The 5,726-nt window shown below is 31.2% G+C and overlaps 1 pseudogene; it reads left to right on the top strand.

The window, feature by feature from the left end:
• Nucleotides 1-5,009, top strand: part of LOC107489642 (13-hydroxylupanine O-tigloyltransferase-like) — a 14,860-nt pseudogene extending 9,851 nt beyond the window's left edge.
• Nucleotides 5,010-5,726: the final 717 nt, after the last annotated feature.

Here is a 5,726-nt window from a genome sequence, read left to right as displayed (position 1 = left end):
TTTAAATCAGTTGAATGAGTGCGATTTTGATGATTCTTCTAAAACGCATCAATTTGATGAGGTTTGGATTTTTGAATTTTGAATCGAATTTAATGGAATGAAATTGCTAATTTTATTTGAAGTGAATTGAATGGACTGAGGTAATCTACATCTGAATTGAATTGAACTGAATGATAATATGTAACTGTGAGTGTCAGTAAGTACTAAAGAGGTGGTTCATCACGTTCATGTTTTCGGTTCGGTTCGCAGAAAGGAGTTTAACAAAAATTAGACCAATATGTTCTGTTTTCTTCGCTAAGCACTATATAATTGTTTCACCGTAATTAAGATTTCAATTCACCATAATTAAGATTTTGGTTCACCATAAAATTCCCTCCATATATGCCCATCCTCGTACAACTCTGCATACCAAACCGAACTTATAAGGTGTGGTGAATCGAAAACAATAACTACTAATGAGAAATCACATTCCAATATCAACTACCACGCACGAACTATGATCGATTCAGCAGAGAATGAAAGCAGTTAGAGACGATGGATGGTGAGTAGCTCTGACTTGAGTGGTGTTGTGTATAAATATTATTAATATATAGGTTAATGGATAATTTATGTGCCAAATATTAAATTGAGAAACTTTTATTTCAAATAAAAAAATATATATTTTATATGTTGTTTTACCTACACCATATCTTATCAGGTCCAGTCACACACTAATGCCACATATAAATTATTAGAGATACTTTTTTTTAATGTTTATCAAAAATAAATATTTTTTTCAGTATATAAGAATAAAGTGATTATTATGGTATTTATAAGATAACGGTTAATTTATTAAAACAAATTAAAAATTAATATTTAATTTAAAAAATATAAAATAAATAATTTTTAAATATTTAAAATTTATTATAAAAAATAAATTAGATTAAATTTAAATAGCAAGTAATAAGCATGTAAATTTTATCTAAGAATAAATAGTATTATGTCTATTTGGTTCACCATAATTAAGATTTCGGTTTATCATAATTAAGATTTCGGTTCACCATGAGTATTATGTTCGGTGCACCATGACGATTTAGCATTCAGAGTTCAGAGTTCAGTGTTCAGGGTTCGGGTTCAGGGTTTAGGGTTTAGGGTTTAGCGTTCAAGGTTTAGAGTTCAGAGTTCAGAGTTCAGGGTTCGGGTTCAGGGTTTAGAGTTTAGGGTTTAGGTTTTAAGGTGTAGGGTTTAGGGTTTAGGTTTTAGGGATTTAAGGATTTAGGGTTTATAGGTTCAGGATTCAGTGTTCAGGGTTCTGGTTTTAGTGTTTAGGGGTTCAGTGTGTTTCTACCTTTCGGTTCACCCAGTGTATTAATTTCAGTTCACTATGTTCTTTTGGAGTTCAAATGTATTGGTAAATACAGTAATTGCAATCACTAAGAACCTGAAATAAAACAGCAACCAGACGGTTCCATGGCCAACATATATATAAATTAATATCTCAGATGAGTAATGCATCTTAAATCAGATATAAATATTAACAATTTATACATACATTGATATTAAGAATAGATATATACATTAACATTGCCATATATACATTTGAAAGAAGCATTGTTTGGTTCACCATGAGTACTATACAATTGTATTTGAAAGAAGCATTGCTTGGTTCACCATCTTGATTTTATATAATGGATTCTATTTTGTTCACTCAGTACTATACAATTGTATTATGTTCGGTTCACCATGAGTACTATGTTCGGTTCACCATGAGTACTGTGTTCAGTTCACCACGAATACTGTGTTTGGTTCATTCTGCACTATTCAAAACTCTTCTTCCTCACCTTCTACTGCTTTTTCACCAGAAAAAAGGAGGAAAAGACAAAAAATACAACAGCAACAACAACAAAAGAATGACGATAAGGAGAAAACACGTGAAGAAGAAGGAACGCGAAAAAGGAGAAAAAGGAGGAAAAGGAGGAACGCGAAGAAGAAGGCAAAGAAGAAGACACTCCGTGCATAAACGAGCGTGAGAAGAAGAAGAAGAAGAAGAAGAAGAAGAAGAAGAAGAAGAAGAAGAAGAAGAAGCGCTGGAGAAGGAGAAGGAGAAGAAGCGTGATGGAGAAGAGAAGACGAAGAGAAGAAGTATTTCGTGTGTGTTGGGCGCGTGTATTTCACATTTCATTTAATAGTATTGAGTTTTTTTTTGTGTTGGACCAACTTGGTTATATGGTTATATGGATGTGTAGCATCCTTGAAAAAATATATTAAAAAATTATATTTGTATAAAAAAATCAATAAATTTTTTTTATTCTAATAAACTCTCTTTTGTACTCTTTTAAACTTTTTTAATATTGTTAAATCAACTTTTTTGTTAATAATAAAAATAAAATAATATAATATATATGAATAAAATTAGTAATTATAATATAAATAATATAATATAATATATACGATATTAGTGCTAAGTGCCGTAACGTTAAAGATTTACTCTAGGGTTATGGATGGGATTTTGGGTTCCAAAAACAAGACTTTGATTGGAGCCAAAGTTTGAGTTTGACAAAAATTATAGTTAAAAAATTGGTTAGATATCCAAGAAATTCTTAGACAATAACTAAGGTTTATAGCTCAAAAGGAGAGACAAATTATGGATTTCATTGTAGACAAAATTTAGAAAAAAAGGATGAAAGTGGTTTTTGTATGTCTGATTTAACAAAGAAAAGGAAAAATCATTCAATAATTTTTTATTATGTTATTAGGATAAACTTTAATAATGATATTCGATTGTTGAGTTGCTGACTCAAATTAATTATAAATTCTATGTAGCATAATTAAGGTATGAAATGAAAATCATAAAAAAAGTTTGAGAATAAAATTTAGTTATATTAATATAAGTATTAGATTCAATTGATAAATAATAATTCACCGTCGTAATTTTAAATTTTAAAGTACTTCTTTGACAATAAGAATTTTTTTATTGAGTTAAAAGCTAAAATTCTAAAAGAACCGTTGCTTTTAAGAGACAAATTACTAGTCGTATTAATTATATCAATAATATTTCTGAGATAATAAAAAAATTAGTTTAATATAAATAATTATAGATTATTTTATATAATAGTTATTAATTATTATAATAATCTTAAATTTTAATTTAATTGGCTTAAAAATTTTGTATTTGTAAAATTCAACAATAATCAAGATTCTTTGGATAGTGCGTATGCTTCTGGTTTAAGCCAACATTTCATTATTACAAAAACGTGCGTATTATCCTAAAAATCTTGATTATTATTGAATTTTACTAATATAAAATTTTTAAACCAATTAAATTAAAACATAAGTTTATTTATGGTTTACAATAACAAAAAATTTTTAATATTAAAAAGTTTTAATTTAATCAATTATTTTATTATACATCTATAATTACATATTTATTACATTTAAAATTATATAATTATTTTAATAATAATTATTAAATATTAAATAAGACTATTTATAAATTGGACTATAAAATATAAACTTTAGTTATTGTCTAAAAATCTTTTGGACCTCTAACTAATTTTTCAACTATACGTATACCAAAACTTTGGCACATGTCAAAGTGTTGTTTTTGGAACCCAAAATCTTGCCCATGCTCCTGTAGTAAACTATTAATGTCACGGCACTTAGCATTAACTGCTGTCTACAAGTTTTGACTGAAAGTTAGTGCACTCTTTTGTTTGAATGCCTGCTCTACATGTCTCAAAAGAAAGCCACCCTTAACCATTGAAATATATATATAGATATACGGATCAAATCCATAGATAAAGAAGTGATATCTGCCATATGATCATATTAGAGTGTGGATTAGATCCGCTATCATTTAAAGAAATCGATTGATATCAAGTAGTTTAACTCATTATGATAGGTGACACGGCTCAAATGCGGTGGCTTCATCTTTGCTACGCGTATGAACCACACAATGTATGATGGACGTGGATTTGTGCAATTCATACAGGGCATAGCAGAAATAGCCCAAGGTGCAACAAGGCCTTTAATCCTCCCATTCTGGTTTTGTGCCAGAGACCCTCCAAGAGTTACATGCATCCACCATGAATACAAACAACTACCCCTTGAAGATGACAACAAAAATGTGTTCTTCAAACCCTGCCATGCTTCCTTCTTCTTTGGCTCCAAAGAGATTGATGCATTGCGCTGCCTCTTCCAATCTTCCAACACCTTCGATGTCCTCAGTGCATGCCTCTGGCGTTGTCATACAGCTGCACTGCATTGGCAAAACCCTAATCAAGAAGTTCGCTTCATGTGTGCAGTCAATGCACGTTTTGACCCTTGCAGGTCACACTCTTCTTTAATTTGAACAAGGATAATTTCCAATTGATTCTCTTCTCTTTTGTTAATACGTACCAACTTTATCATAGGCTTAATCCTCCACTACCTGAAGGGTATTATGGCAACGCTTTTGTGTTTCCTGCGGCAGTTTCGACTGTGGAGATGCTATGCATTGGAGTTGGTGAAGAAAGCAAAGAAGGAAGCAACTGAAGAGTATGTGCACTCTGTTGCCGATCTGATGGCCATTAAAGGAAGACCTAACATTATTTTGGAAGGGTCCTTTCTAGTGTCAGATATCACAAAATGTGCATTTCGGATGGGGTAAGTCTTTGTATTCTGGGCCAGCTAACACTACATGTGGTTCAGAGAACATTCTTGATAGCGGTGAGAGCTACTTTGTTCCATATACTAACTCTAAAGGAGAGCATGGTACGGTGGTTTTAATTTGCCTTCCAGAAGAAGCCATGGAAAGATTTGAGAAAGAGCTTAATGGGATGCTCAAGATCAAGGATGAAGAGAAAACTATCAAGTTGATGTCCAATCTTAAGAGGATGCTTGTTTTGAATACACATGCATATATATATCAACTTAGTTTTTATAACTTGTCTTATGTGTCTTTATTTGAGAATAAAGTATTTTCATTGTCTCTAAGCCTAAAACACCTCTGTTTCTTCCTTCATTTATTTAACATTTGCTTATATATATGATTCAAAGAATAATAATTATACAAAATATATCTATTAGGAAAGAAAGTGTGGTTTTCTCAAAAATAAGTAAAATCTCATGCCTGATTTTGTCCATTTTAAGAACGTTTGGGTGATTGCATACACTCCTCACAGCTCGAACCAAGCTTTCAACACATGGTTTGGAGATCTTTCGACTTTTTCCAAATGCCGTTACCAAAACTTCCACCATTGCATTATGGATTTTTTGCACTTTACTTAATCTAATTTTGTGTACCAAATGATTTACTGCTCTTCATTAGTCGTTACCGTGTCATTAGCATACTCAAACGCTGCCCCCGTAGGTTCAAAGGTCACACATGTCGTTCCTGCATTGGATGAAACTTTTTAGCCACCAACAACTCTTAGTCACCACAGATCATACTTTTTGTTTAATAAAAAAAGGTTTTAATTGAATTGAGTTCAGTCGTAATTATTTCTGTGTTGATCTGATGGGAGTGAAGAAAAATTTTTTTCAGTCAGCTTCAGTTCTCTAACTGAATAGAAGTGGTACTTGCAGTTGTAAATTATTTCAATAATTAAGTGAGTTTAGGGCTCAAAAGTAGATATTAAGTTTTGGATTTTATTGGAGATATATTTTTACCGGATCCCAGCCAATCCTCCGTGGATATAGTTTTTTTTTGTAACTCATTAGATGAGTCATGAGTGTGATTCCTCATCAAAATTCACTTTTCATTTTCT

The sequence above is a fragment of the Arachis duranensis genome, chromosome 5 (genome assembly GCF_000817695.3).
Source record: "Arachis duranensis cultivar V14167 chromosome 5, aradu.V14167.gnm2.J7QH, whole genome shotgun sequence".
NCBI lineage: Eukaryota > Viridiplantae > Streptophyta > Magnoliopsida > Fabales > Fabaceae > Arachis > Arachis duranensis.
This window is presented reverse-complemented; position numbering and strand designations above follow the sequence as displayed.